Here is a 15,380-nt window from a genome sequence, read left to right as displayed (position 1 = left end):
CTCCTCTCCCCCAGCTTCTTGGTTTGCTGCACAGCTTGTTTCCTCTGTATGGAAATGCACTGTCCCTCTCCCAGTCCCCACCTGCTGCCCTGGGAGGCAGGGCCCAGCTTAGGAAGCAGGGGTGTCCTGTGCCTCAGACCAGCGATGCAGGCCTCCCTCTTTCCTCTTCCTGGTCCACATCATTACTTCCTTTGGTTTTTAAGCAATTCAGAGTTTAAGATAAAGGCCTTAAAGACAACTTTCTCTGCCTCTCCCTTTCTAGGTATTTGCATAGGAATCAGAGGAGTTAATCTTGTGAGTAAACTCTCCACATCTGCACGGGTTTCCTTCCTTCCTCCTCTATCTGCCCCAGGGTTGTAAGCACAGGACTGCCCCCAGGTCACAGCGCCTTTGCAGAGACCACACTCCTCTCTGCAACAGAGGATGGCTCTCTTTTGAAAAACAATATGGCTCCAGTTGTAGCAATTGAGGCATCGACAGCAGGAGTCTAAGATTCTCAGCCCCTCATGGAGGCACACCACAAGTTCCAGTCCCACTGCACAACTTTTTTAAGTATGCAGGAAGTCTTCCCTGTTTTCGTCCCTGTAACTGATTCAGAGTCCAGCCCCCATCCTGCTAACATACAGGGAAATGTCATCTCCGGCATTTTTAGGTGTCTCCCTTACCCCCGTGGGGTGTATCCCAGAACCCAGAGATTTCCATGGCACCTGTGAGGTGGACCAGCCCCTGACCTTGTGTGGGTCACAGCAGTAGTCTCTGGAGCTCTCTGCCTCAAGACCATGAGCAGAGGCTGGAAACCTGCCCTGGGTCGGGTCTTCCTGAGCACACCCTACTCCCTGTCCTCTCGAGGGCTCTGCCCATTGGCCCAGAGAACAGAGCTGGGCAAGGGCCGCTGGTGGGAGAGGGTCTCTCTCTCACCTTTGCATGTGCCCTCTCCTTCCATCTCAGGAGTTGGACATAATTGCCTTCTTGGGTTTAGATGTTAACAAAGACAGACTGCCTCTGCTGTCATCTGGGCTAAAATACAGGGAATTGCAAAGCCCGCCACCTGTTTTAAATGAGCTAGAAAGAAAAGCTGTTGGGAGGACAAAGCAAAATTCCAGAGTTGTCCTGCCGTGCTGATTTGGAGGCTGTAGTGAAGGCAAAACATTTTCCAAACAGTGGTAACTATGGAAATTACGAGAAGGAAACAGATTTGAGAGACAGCTCCCAGAATCTGGATAGCTTAGTGAGAAAAATCTAGTATGACTCCAGGGTTTCTGACTTTGGAGTCTGGGAACTGACACAGTAAAGAGACTGACCTGTTGACAATGTGGACTCTCACACTACATGCTCTGGATGCCAGCTCTGCTGCCTGCCAGTCATGTGAGCATGGGCAAATTCATGCAACTTCTGAGTTTCAGTTTCCCCATAAGTAAAATGGGACTAATATCTCACATGGTTGTTGAGTATTACATGATTAAAATGGCCATGACCTGTGAGCATCCAGCAAGTGCTAGCTATTATTACAGAGTGGTGCCAGTAGCTAATTCGCTAATGCTGGAGGAGGAGGAGCCCCTGCTTCAGAACAGGTGACTTTCAGGGCTGTGAGATATCCAGGCTGAAAGGGGGTATAGATGGATTCATCTGGGATTTGAAAGAAAGTTCAAGATTGAAGACAGATTTGGGAGGCCTCTGACTTCAAGGAGCAGTTGAAACCTTGGGTTGTGAGTGCAGCCCCCCAGGGCTATTGCAAGAAGGAGGGCCAGGTGTCAGGCCCACAGATCTATTCAAATTTTGGGTGACCCTTTGCAACTTGCTCCCCTCTGTCATCTTTAAGCTGACTTTGTTGTTTTGAGATAAATAGGAATATCCCGTTTAGAGTCTCTACTTCAGAGGTATAATCTCATTGTTTGCTCAGTGAAATAAAAGTTAGTTGTCTGTTATCTCCCATATTGGGTGAGAGCTCCTTTCCATCTGGAATTACAGTCTTTAGAAAGAAAAAAAAACTATTTGAAAAGCTTTTCAAAAACAAACCTTGCACATCTTCAATCTAGAGGAGTCTTTCACTGAAAACTGAGGCAGAATTCCCAGCGTTTGGGGCTTGCCCAATTCTTTCCCGCTAGGATCATTAGAAATAAAAAAGTCAGTTTGAAGAATTGACTTAAGAAAAATTGGGAGTAGCCAGAAGTGAATGAGCTGAAACTGGAGGGAAGTCCCTTTGTTTAATTTGGGTCTCAGTGCATGCTCAGCAGGCAGCTGAACCAGGACATTCATAGAGCAAAGGGCATGTTCTTAAATGCGGCTCTCAGAAGCAAATGCCTAGAAAGACCTACCATGCCAGCAAAAATGCATTCTAGAAACCATACGCTCTAGACTCAGGAGATCTTACTTTTTGTCATCAATGAGTAAGCAGATACAAACAGATCATCTTCCAAGAGACATTTTCCCTTTTATTTAAAGCAATTAACTATAATCTTTTTACCGTGTGCCAATCCCCATTTCTAGAAAAATGTGACTTTTCTTCTTTGGAGCTCAGAAACATATTTAGGAGTGTTTAATGTTACAGGGTCATTTTTTCCATATATATATATATATATGGCAAAAAATATATATAAAAGATTTGTATAAGATATATTTGAAAGATTATATAATGTGTATATATACTTGAAAGATTGTATGTCATATATATATGAAAGATTAAAAACTTTTTCTCTGATTTTGAAATCTGAATTCTGACCTGAAAAGCAGTCTGCAAGTAGTCTCCTGTCAAACTTAGATGTATTATTTTTCCTGTCTCTTCTCTGCTTTATTAATTGTCGCACACTGCACACGGTTTTCCCCCGGGGCCACGCATGCTTTCAGGTTCTCTGTTGCATTGTTAGCTATGTAAGCGTTACTGGTCCGAGATGGCAGGTGGGAGAGGCGGAGGAACTTGGCCTCCTCCCTGCCAGAGTTCTCCTCTTTCACTGGTGCTGCTTATATTGAACAGCTTAAGAATAAGCTCCTGTGTGAGCCCTCGGAGGCCAAGTAGTATTGTTAGATTCAGAAAGGAATCGCTTTCTTTTAGTGATAATTTGAATATTTTGACAATGAAGCTAAGCTACTCCACTGCCTGGTTTGCGTACTTCATGTCATGTGTACCCTTTCTCGTGAAGCAGAAGAGAGCCCCTGCCTCTCTGAATTCATAAATTGGTATTGTCTGTTGGTGAGATGGGTAGAAGCAAAGGAAGAATCATCCAGAAGAAATATACTCTCTTGCCTCAATGTTTTTAAAAGTTCATTTAAAAAAAATTTAATACAGGCCTTTGGAGAGCACCCAATTAAAGCACCATGATAAATGTTCGGTATTATGAGGAGAGAGAGAGGGGGGCCATGAGATGATTTGTGAAGTGTTTATACATGCAAAACAAATTCTCTGGATGATTCAAAGATCCTATTTACCTCTAGTTTTACCTTCCAGGCTTTTTCCTGAATTTTGATGGGTGATTTAAAAAATTTAGTTGTCTAAGAATTATCTTAATTTTTCCATTTTTAACTTAAAAGGATGTTCTCATACAAAATAAATGGGCATTGCCTTTTTTTTTTTTTTAATCAAACTAAGAGAAGAAAACAGGCAACCAAGTGAATAAGTCATGTAGGTGAGATAGGATTGGCTTTGTTTCATAATAGATTTATCTTTGTGCTAGTTAAGAAAATCCTAAAAAGCTTCCCCCCCCCCCCCCATGAGGACTGACTGGTTGGAACAGTCCTAAATTGGAAGAAGCCAGGTTTTAGTAATCGGTGAGCAGAGATACTGGTTTCCAAATGGTCACCAGGGATCAGTGGTGCAAAGCTGACTGCAGACTTGGCTCCAGGAGACTTGATGAAACTCTAGACTCCCAGGGCCAAAGTGATGTGGTGTCAGTCTGTGCTGCTTTGCACTGTGGCCTAGGAATCTGTATTTTTAAAAGATTTATCTGGCAATTCTAGTGCATAGCCAACTTCGAATTGTGTAACCACTGAATCGTGTGTTCAATGTAGAGACAACAGCCTTTTTGGCCTGTACATCTGGTGAACCTGTATGCTTCTTTGAAGCTTTTGTTGAAAACAAATGCCTACTGGTTATTGCTGACTTTTTTCAATTCATGATCTGTTTCCGGTTCTGTCATTGCCTAGATTTGCATACTTGTTTTATGGTATTCTAATACTGTTGATTTAAAAAAAATACCATTTCCTCTGCATGGTATTTTGAATATTTTATGTAAACAAGTTCACGGTTTTTTGTTTTTGTTTTGTTTTTTCCTACTTGCAGAAAGCAGGGGAAAACTTCAGGGTTTTTCTAATCCAGTTGCCATTAGGACAAAAGATGTAATATAAATACTTAAAGATCTTCTTGGGCAACATGACAACAGATTGCAAATCCTTTAAGTTGCAGCATTATGAACTTTATCATACCTTTGAAATATATCAGATTTTCTAAATGTTTAAGACTTTTGCCATCTGGTAGATCTGAGACATTTAAAAATTAATGGTGCTGTGTCTATTGAGGTGTGATACTACAGGATCTTAAAGTTTAAAATTGGTCTGTCATCTCTGAAAATGCATGAAAGGGCAGTCAGAAATCTGTAGACATTACCAGTTGTGTATATGTGCTGTTGAAGTGAAGCTCAAGCTGCAACATGGTGGGGGGGAATGTTCTCCTAGCTTCATTCACTGAAGATGTGCAAGATCTCTTCTTACAGGTTTGAATCCTCACACAAGCTTCTGAGAGGACTGCGCGACCGGCTGGAAGCTGATGTTTCCTGTCGCCGAGTAGGTACGCAAACTGTGGTGGCTTCTTCAAATTATTTCTCTTGGGGTATGTTTACGAGCAATTACTTGGAAATACAGAGTAAAAGTCAAGACCCAAGGTTCCAGGTCTTTCAAAAAGGTTCTAGTAGAGGATAAATACATTTCCCCCTTAAACTGCCAAATATAACAGCATTCTCCTCACCGTTTCTTTTTTAAAAGCATTAGTAGACCACATAATCCAGGGACTCCGATGCTGCTGTTGACAGCCTTTCCTGTTCTCTGCCGCCCCCGCCCTCGCCCTCACCCCCAGCCTCAGCTGTGGTAATTCCTTCAGATCTGTGGAGTTTTCTGCAGACATCCCTGTCAGTTCCAGAGTTTTAAAGCTGCCCTGACCTAACTTGGGTACCTGAGATACGGGAAAGGGTGTCTTCCTCTTTGTGGCACATGTCAACTTACTGGCCAGAGGAAGAGGCTGGTCACGGGCCGGTGTCACCAGGGAATCCAGCCCCAGATTCCGGCCTTTATTTGGAGGAAAAGCCGAAGTCTGCTGCTCATGTAGACAGTGTAACCTGGAAGGATGACAGGGTATGAATGGGAAGAACACTCAGCTTAGCTCAGACCACCTGGGTTTGGTCTCTGGTTCTCCTCATCATTATCCGCAGTAGTGATGTCAGCGGAAGCTAGCACCTGTGGGGCACTCGTGTTCAGGCACTCTGCTGTGTACAGAACATCACTTGCAGGATCTTATCAGGCAGTGCCTGTGGGCAGGTGTCAGTTTCTAAACCTTAGTCTTCTCATCTGTGAGATGGGGGATAAAGATGCCCTTTTCTCTAATGGGGCTGCAGAAGACTTTATGAGTCCAACTAAAATAGACCATGATTTTGCTAACTATGATTGTGGTTCCCTTTAAATATGATCTGACTAAAAAGTAGTTTGATACATTGGCCAAGACATTAACATTTATCCCAACATGGCCAATGTATCTACTAGGAACATAGCAAGGCACTAGCAGTTCCAGTTAGGCAGGGGAGGGGTTTACCGAGTGATTGACATTGGAAGAGTAGGCATGATTACCAGGAAGACCCTGGAGTGGGTCAGCTCCGTGTCGGTGGTGAATCTGTGGGCTGAAGACAGGTAGGGGGTGGCCGCCACACCAGGCAGATTCGGGCTCAGGAGCAGAACTGGACAAGCCCAGGCAGAAGGGCCAGTGCAGTAGCTAGGCAAGCCAAGAAGGAGGAGCAACTTGGGACATCGCTATAGGCTACTGGGAAGGAGCAGCAAGCATGCGGCAGGGGAAATTGGGCTCATTGTGAGCAAGGTGCCTGGCCTCTGGGGCACTGGGAGCACAGAGGCGCACAGGGAAGCCGCCTGGGGATGGGCTGTGGGGTGGACCACACATGTGGATTGCCAGGACAGCTACTTAGAGAGTTCACATTCCTCCCCATTGAACTGGGTATGATTGTAATGGTTTGTTAAACAAACAAAGGACCTAAAGCTGTGAATGGGGGGAGAGAAAAGACTTAAGGTGAAAAGGAGAGGCGGCCCAGCTTGCCAGTGTTCCTCTCTTCTGAAGCTTTCGCCCCCATTTCCCCCGACATTCCTTTCTCCCTTTCAGAGAAGCCAGTGCAGGAACTGGGACAAGTTGCCCTATCTTTCCAGTGCCCTTGCTTTTTAAAATGGAAACCTGATGAAATATGTGACATCTTACAAAGAAAAAAATGAACAACTTGGAGTCATTTAAAAGGACTGGTGATACATTTTTTTTAATATTTCAATTTAAGTATTTCTGGATGAAGAGCTTTGCTCTGCATCATTTGAATCTATTGGATGTGGCATAGGAGGGCAAAGAGAACATTCTCCCTCCCACATTGTGTAGTCATTTTGTCTGATAAACAGGACGTGTGCCCTCAGAGGTGGGCAGACATGCTCCCGGAAGAAGGGAAGTGAGCGATGGAATGGGTGCAGTGTGTCTACCTTTTTCTCTCTCTCTTTTTAAAGATTTTATTTATTCATGAGAGACTCCGAGAGAGAGAGAGAGAGAGAGAGAGAGAGAGAGAGAAAGAGACACAGGCAGAAGGAGAAGCAGGCTCCACGCAGGGAGCCTGACGCGGGACTCTATCCGGGTCTCCAGGATCACGCCCTGGGCCGAAGGCAGGTGCTAAACTGCTGAGCCACCCAGGGATCCCATTCTCTTAAGTAGTTCATAGTAAACTGAATTCTGGATGCTTATTTGTTGGAAAAACTTAGAGAAGAAAAGAATGTAAGTTGTCATATACCAATCGCCAATTATATTCAGGTCCATTTGGGTAATGAGATTTGGTATCAGGCTCATCATGTGAAAAAGAACCATGTAGAGTTTCAGAACAGTACTTCTGAATCTGCTGTTCCCTCAGGGTCAGGGAAGTGTCCAGTGAGGAGGGATAAGTGAGTACTTGTAACTTTGCTCCTGTGTAAAGGAATCTGTTGATGGAAGCGTCCTCACTTTCACTGGCCCCCTGCAACCTGCAGGACAGCCCAGATTCCTCTGCCTGCTGCTCAGGCACCACCTCCTTCCCAGGCCCATCTCCCGCTCCTCCCCTGGCCTCACACCTGCCTTCCTGCTGGCTTTGCCCATAGGACGTCTCCTGGTGCCCCGCATTGCCCTGAGCTCCCTTGCGTCCCCCTGCACCACCCTGTGCCACCCTGTACCGCTGCGGGGTCGCTGCTTTCACCTGTTCTTCTCTGCCTGAAGTACACCTCGCCCTCCTGGTGTGCCAAGACTCACCTCGGTGGCCAGTATCACAATTTAGAAAGTACAGCCTTTCAGAAAGGAAGAACAGAAGTCCTCTCTCATTCTGCCACCCAGAGATACTTTACTGACATAGTGTTACCTGTTTGTGGGCCTTTTTCTATTTATTTGGAGATGCTGTTTTTTCAGAATCAGTCTGTCCAAGTCTTGGGCATCTTTTCTAGACCTTCTGTAGCTTTTATGTTTCCCTCAAGAGATTTTTAACTCATGGAATCTGGCTTCCCGTCACCAGTGTGACTCGTATGCTTTATTTCTTTCTTTCCTTAGTACGAGTCTTTACCCTCACACACTTCCTGGGAAGGAACCAGGCTTTTCTTTTCCCTAGAATGGTAACTGTATTAGGACAATAGGCCCGGCCACTAATTAGGTGAGTTTGGGCCCTCCGCGCCCTACTCTCCAAGACCCAGGAAAAGAGATCACTGGCTGTCAGCTATAGAAGCATAGCCTAAAAGGGCCGAAAGGCCAGTTGCAGAGGGCTTGTTGGGAGGGAGGAGGGGGATCTATTTTCAGCTGTCACAAAAGAATAGTCCCCATCACTGACTTTAATGACTAGAAAATCTTCTCCTAATACCAGAGGCTCTCGTGTGGATTTCAGGACTGCTGTCTGCCCCACATGCCCACCATGCTACCTGCAGTCCATTAATGGTCTTCATGAGACCAGGTCTCTCTGTCTCAGCGTGAGAACCAGCCCTGGACTTCACACTTGCCTCTCTGGAAGCACATGTCTATTTTGCTTATTTGTGGACATTGGATATTCTTCCTAAATGTCTGTATTTAAATATATCACATAGGTGGTGGGGAGAGGAAGGGAGCGGAAGATTTCAGCATCATGCTGTGTCACCCATTTTGGGGCGGTGCTGTGGCCCTGTCTGGGGAACCTCTCTGCTTTACTCTGTGCAGGTGGGGGTGCTTACAGATCTGCATCAGGGAGGAGCCTCCACTGTGATGGAGCCGGGCTCCCTTGTCAGCAGTCTTTCCCCCTGCGTAGTGGCTTCTCTTAGTCTTCGTGGCTCTTTGAGGCTCATGTTCCTGGTCTTCTGCCTTTTCCATTGCTCCTTAAAGCTTCCTCCCGTTCCAGTTGAGACAGCACTCTAGAAGTGCTCTCTCCTACCTCTTCTCTTCCCACCTTTCTCACCCCTGTCCATTCTCACCCCTGTCCATGTAGAGTCACAGTGGTTCACCTAAATAGATTAGATAGCTCTTCAGTCTGCTAAAGACATTGTAACAAAGAAAGGTTCCCATGGTAAAAAGCCTACTTTTTCCCACTAGACTGGGAACCAAACAGGGATATTGAGGTGTTGGGGTCCTGTTTTATACTGTAACCATCTAGAAATTATTTTGAAACATCAAGTTTTTTCATGCAAATTTAATTATCATTTTGCTTATTTTTATCGTAGACTTGTCACTATACTCCCTTATCCTAGAGGAAGTGGGGGAATTTAGCAGCAGAAGGCTTCTTCTGCCCTTGGAACATCTAAGAATTACATGTCCCCACAAGCCTGCTTCCGCCCTGTTCTGCAGTGCAGAATAGATATCCTAAGGGAAGATCAGTCTAGCTACAACCTGCCATAAAGAAAAAAAAGTCCTCCTTGCCCCCAGGACAACCTACTTTACCAAATGACACTGGGAAGGACAAACATTGGTGATCAAGGTTGAGTAAGTGGGCTTAATGACAGGATCTGAGGCCACCCATGTAGAGCTCTGAGTAACTTACAAAGTCCTCCCAGAAGTCAAATTCAGAATGGTATCCACTTCCCTCTAGCCAAAGGGTTCATAGCTGTACTTGGTCTAGAAAAGAGCCTCAGCATCTCCTTCATGCATAGGTCTCCTCACTGGCTTCAGTGCCGATGAGGCACCATTAGATTGAACATGTCTAAAACTAGTGCTCGCCTTGGCAGAGCACATCTACTAAAATCGAGCGACAGGGAGAGCGGTAGCGGTAGCATGACCCCTGTGCTAGGATAACAGGCCTAAGACTAAGCTCCTCATGTGTATGTTTGGCTGGACTTTTCTTCTGGGACTCCACCTTCCTTTCCTTCTCTGCCACCATAGTCAACTCTTTTCTATGACCTAACCTGAATCCTAATCTAACTAGTCTGTTTACAAAGTATCATTTCAACCTGCCCTCTCTTCTTTCCATGTCACCGTTACCTCTTCTGAGAAGTGGCAGAAGCCAAAGTGGTCTCACTACCTCTAGTCTCACCAGTCTCCAGTATATCTTACATATCTCTGCCATAATTACTATCACAAAGTATGATCTGATGACAAACCCATTGCTTATAATGGATTCCTGTTCCCCACCTCTTTGGTATCAGTCCTGGGTTGTCCGTGCTTCTTGAGACTTAGATCCCTATACATATGCCCTTCCCATCATTTCTTCCCATTCCTGTGGAGAAGACAGTGTTTTGTTGTCTTCTTCCTTCTACCCCTTTCTTTCTACCTCCTTCACTTGCACTGACACATAAACCCAGTTAGTGGCTAGCCTTAACTAGGTTAGTCAATCTACTAAAGTATTACAACAACAAAACCCACCTTACCATGGTAGGATGAAGCAGTATATCCTTGAACCTTCATGATATGGCCTTTGCCTCGCTTTCTGGCCTGTTTATCCACAGTGCCCCCGTATTTGCATCATGTTCCAGTCCTACTGCGCTACATATTTTCAAGTATTCTATGCTGTTTCATTCCTTTGGTCTGAAATAGACCACTTCCCCACTTAAACAGCAGGTAGACCTGCAGGCTCAGCTTTAACTTTGGCTTCTCCATGAAACCTCTCGATCTCTCAAGCAAGAAATGATCACACCTTAAACATCTGTATTCCTTACCCACCTTGAATTTTGATAATTATTTTCACTTTTTCCCCATTCATAAATCTTTGTAGAGCGATTTAATTATATCTGATAAATCCTAAGGAAGAGCATCTTTGAAAGCACATAACTTGTCCATGGCTCCAGGCTTGTATATTGTCTTTTTCACTTTCATGAGGTATTACTCAGTTTTGCTCGATTTTCTAATTTTTTGCCAACAGGGTTGGTTTAAAAATTGAATTTCATTCCAGTGTGTTTTTGTGGGTGGGTGGGTATTAAAAAAATAAAACAGAGGGCCGCCCCGGTGGCCCAGTTTAGCGCCACCTTCAGCCCCGGGCTGTGATCCTGGAGACCCGGGATGGAGTCCCACATCAGGCTCCCTGCATGGAGCCTGCTACTCCCTCTGCCTGTGTCTCTGCCTCTCTCTCTGCCTCTCTCTTTCTCTTTCTGTCTGTCATGAATAAATAAATAAAATCTTTAAAAAAATAAAAAAAACAGAAAATGTCAGATGTGGTAAGTATGTGACAAAAAGGGGGGGCAGGGAAAGGGAGCATAAGAAGTGCCAAGAGTTAAGGTGGGGTTGGTCAGGGATTAAATAGGTTAATCAGGATTGTGGCTTTGCCAGCCAAGTAGAATGAAGAGGGAAGGAAGGCCCATTGAGTAGAAGAGTATAGGGAAATTGTTTTAATGATGGACCAAGAAATCTCACCTGGATAAAATTGTGCATATTTTCATTTGTGTATTAATTATCTGAGTTTCCCCTTCTATGAAATGCCTTTTTAAAAAATTCTTACCTGGGGACGCCTGGGTGGCTCAGTGGTTGAGTGTCTGCCTTTGGCTCAGGGCATGATCCTGGAGTCCTGGGATCGAGTTCCACATCAGGCTCCCTGCACAGGCCCTGCTTCTCCCTCTGTCTGTGTCTCTGCCTCTCTCTCTGTGTCTCTCATAAATGAATAAAATCTTTTTTAAAAAAATTCTTGCCTGAAGTTTTAAAGTTTTGTTTTAAACATTAAGCCTGTAATCTGGCTAGAATTTTTATATATGATGCATGATGGGAATCCAATTTCCTTATTTTCTTAATAATTAGATAATCAATTATTAAGTAGTTTATTCTTTCCCCAGTGATTGCTGTCCAAGCCCCATCATATATTGTTTCCATACAAGGGTGGGTCTGTTTCTTGGCTATTCATTCTACTCCATTGGTCCACTTGTCTAATCCTGTGCCTCCGTATGTCATACTGCCTGAATTACAGCAGCTTTAAAATAAAACAAAACTTTTATCTATTATCTCTTACCTTTTTCTTCTTTGGGAGATACCATGGTCTTTTTGTATGATGATGAGTATGATCCAATAGGACTGGGAAGTTCTTGGCTATCCTTGGACTTTTTCTTCTCCATGTAAAATTTAGAATGATTAGGGTTCTATCAAAGAACCCTGATGAATTTTTATTAGTACTTCATTGAATTAATATATAAATACGGAAACAACAGTCGATGTTAAAATAATTCTATCTGTATTTCCCTATTCATGAACATGGTATATTTCTCCATTTATTTAGGCCTTCTGTACTGTCTTTCAGTATAGTTTAAAAATTTCTCTGTAAGTGTATGGTAACTTTGTGTTAGATTTATTTCTAGATATCTTTATTTTGTGACAAATGTATATGGTATTTTTAATTACATTTCTCTATTGGCATTTAGAAATAGTTATTTTGTATTTTGATTTTTAGAACTATCTTGCCAAACTTTCTAATTTTGTTATTCTGTGTGTAGATTCTTTGGAGTTTTCTGTGTAGACAATCATGTATAAATAATGAAAGATTAATTCCCTTCCAATTTTGTATCTTTCATCTCTTTTTATAGCTTTATTTTAGTTCTAGTACAAATATTTAACAAGGTGCTGTGTTTAATAGATACCTTTATCATATAATGAAGATAGCTGTTTCATTAACTTAAAAAATTACCTCTTCTCTGCTTTTTTGTCTAGCAGTGCATTTTTGACCATTTAACCTATGAATGATTTTATTGTTAGTCTCTGGGTTATATTAGCTGGTTTATAAAAGGTTGCTTCATGATGTTAATCACTAGGGAGCATTAGGAGGAGCAAACACGTAAAAATAGCAGGTTCCCTCAAAAGAAGCCACATTGGCAAACAAAGGTGCCTTAGAATCATCAGTGGAGTTTCCAAAGATTCTCAGATGCTCATGCTCCCATAGGGAGTTTGACTCAGATCCCTGCCCCTGCCCCTGCTCCTGAGGTCTTGCCCTTGCTACTGCCTTTTCTGTTGTTTTCTTGTTTTTGTTTTTTTGTTTTTTTTAAGATTTTATTTATTTATTCATGAGAGAGACACAGAGCGAGGCAGAGACACATAGACAGAGGGAGAAGCAGGCTCCCTGATATGGGACTCAATCCCAGGACCCTGGGATCACACCCTGAGCCAAAGGCAGACACTCAATCACTGAGCTACCCAGACTCCCCCCTCCTTCCTCCCCCTTTTTTTCCCATTTTCTTAAAAAAATCTGTGTGTGTGTGTGTGTGTGTGTGTGTGTGTGTTTACAGTTCTTTTAGGGATCTCTCTTAGGGTATTTATGGTTGTTTCTGAAGTTTTTTTTTCCCCGTAGAGTCGTCATCTTTGTTCTAGCTGCTTTTTTCTATTTATTCTGTTTTTCTTATTAGATGCTTTCTTCTGATTTCTGGTGATCCTCAACAGTCAGCTGACTTATGAGTGGAGCCATTAAAAAGCTGTTGGAAGCTTTCTGTACTGAAATAGGGCTTGTCGTGAGTTAATGCAGATAAACCCAGGTACTGCTATTTGCCCTTATAATTAGCTCTTTTCTCTTGGGCTGGAGGTCAGCTCTACCAGAGAAGACTCCATTCTCCTGTAGGGGCTAGGCCTGATTGCCCGTGTTCCGATGGCCAGATAGGGCAAGTATACAAACTTCACTGAAGACCCTGGTTTCAGCAGGGTGCCTCACCCTTACTCTCTACTGGGAGGGGTCAGAGGGCCGAATGCTTCACCAACAAACCTTTCCACTCTTTTCTGTTCTCACTCTCCCGTCCAGAGATACTTAGTGCCCATATTTCTCAGACTGATGGGTTCTGCAGGGTAAATCATATTGCTTCATAGCTTTTCATTACTGGCTTAGATTTGAGCTTTCTGAGGACTGCAAAGCCAGTTACTGCTTGTTTACCTGCTTTCCAGCTCCCAACATTTTGTTGCAGTTTTTTTCCTCTCCTGTTATCTTAGGCTGTGTTTTTGAAAAATCGAATTAATACTCTTTTAGTAGGGTTTCAGGAGAGATTGGAGCTACACACTTTTATTCAATTTGCCATCTTTAACTAGATTTTACTCAATTGTCTGTAAATAGAAAGTTCGCACCCTGTCCTTATTGACATTTTCTGTCTAGTGCATAGATTTGATGTTCTAAAGCTGTGGTCTAATCAACCAGAGAGCTTTCTCATTAATTTTCTCTCTGAATATTAGATAAATAAGTCACTTCGGCTTTGTGTATTTTAGGCCTTGTTTTGAGGAAAATAAGAGCTTAGTCACTGACTTAACAAAGTTAAGTCTCTTACGATAACAATTTAAAAGTCAGTAGGCAGCAAACCCTGTGGTTCAGCAGGTGGTGGTTCTCCACAGAGCAGAGCCCAGGCCAGGGGAGTCAGTGCTGCCCACCGAAGGAGGCCAGTGGTTTCAGGCACTAAGCTGGAGATGACTCATAGGCTGTAGAGGAGTAGCTCTGGAGGAACCCAGGAGGACTTTGGTGGAGGTCGAATCTCCCCAAACAAATCTAGTTTGGTTTTCTGTGAGATACTTTTCCCTCTTCCACCACGTGTTTAGCCCAAGCCCCCAAGGTTTCAGCCGGACTTCTAATCCCTTGTCCCACACTCACCATCTCCCCAAGCGGGGAAGGAGCTCAGTCCTCTGCCAGGGAGTGGGAGGGCGAAGCAGGAGTTTGCCGGGTGGGCATGTACCCTAGGAGGGTGCATGATGGGGAAGCATGGGCTTGACAGAACGTAGCTCCTTAAGGAACTAGCGGGTAGCCTGCCCTTGGGCCTTGGTAGGAAGGAGGTGTGCAGCCGTGGCAAGGGGCTGGCCTCACCGGCTGCCAGTTGGGCGTTAGTGGATTTTAGTGATGCTGTCTTAATACTTTATTGAGGATAAATACACACAAACACACAGACATTTTTCATATAAAAGATTTTAAAGGTGCCGACAAATGAATTCCCATGATCTTGGGGGCAGCCTGCCCTCTTCTAGGCAGCAGGTAGGCTTGTCTTACATGATAGTTGAGTTCTCTTCTGTAGCCATATTTTTTAAATCTATTTTTTAATTTTTAAAAAATTTTAAGTCACCTCTGCACCTAACGTGGGGCTCATATTCATGACCCTCAAGACCAACAGTCACATGTTCTACCAAAATGAGCCAGCCAGCCACTCCCCCCCCCCCTGCCTCGTAGCCATATTTGAAATGAAATTTGTACAAGTTGTTAACTGCTTGAATTTCTAGAAGGACGTTATTATAAAACTTTTTCAGGTTTTCTTTTGCTTTAATCTGATAAGATGCAATGATTGAAACACAAAATATATGGCCCATGGATTAGGAAATATCAATGACTTTGTGAACATAGAGTTGATAGCACAAAGGGATTTTTTTTCCTGTTTTCATCTAAGTCAATGCCTTTAACCTGTTTGAATCTTGGAATCCTTAGCAAATCTGAAGAAAGCTTTGGTCCCTCTCCCCATAAGAACTCCAGTATACATGCCTCCTCGTCTTTTACAGAATTTCAGAGAATTCACAGCCACTTACGAACCCCTGTTCTAAGTTAAGAGTGAAAACCCAGCCACGGCCATCTGGTAAGGTACTTATCAAGGCCTCACATCTGTTATCCTCAACCAAGTTAGTCCTGCCCCATGAGCACCTGTTTTGCTGATTAGACCATGTACTGAGCCCCCACTCTTCTGCCATACTTGCTCAGATACAATACCTACCAAATTTTATAATGCATGTGTGTAATAAGAAATAATAACCT

General features: G+C 43.6%; 1 protein-coding gene across 15 annotated transcripts in view; it reads left to right on the top strand.

Moving 5' to 3' along the window:
- PLAGL1 (PLAG1 like zinc finger 1) overlaps positions 1–15,380 on the top strand; it is a 109,662-nt gene that overhangs the window by 82,486 nt on the left and 11,796 nt on the right. For 9 of the 15 annotated variants that reach the window (XM_041743844.1, XM_041743838.1, XM_041743842.1 and 6 more), the window contains one exon: positions 4,704–4,777. The exons of 1 other annotated variant lie outside the window; for it this stretch is intronic. The gene's annotated coding sequence lies outside the window, so the exon portion shown is untranslated. Of the gene's footprint in view, positions 1–262; positions 295–4,665; positions 4,778–15,380 lie in introns of all 15 variants that reach the window. 5 more of the 15 variants (XM_041743841.1, XM_041743835.1, XM_041743839.1 and 2 more) reach the window with 3 other exon arrangements.

Source organism: Vulpes lagopus, chromosome 2 (genome assembly GCF_018345385.1).
Source record: "Vulpes lagopus strain Blue_001 chromosome 2, ASM1834538v1, whole genome shotgun sequence".
NCBI lineage: Eukaryota > Metazoa > Chordata > Mammalia > Carnivora > Canidae > Vulpes > Vulpes lagopus.
Note: the sequence above shows the minus strand (reverse complement) of the source record. Positions and strands in the feature narration are given on the sequence as shown.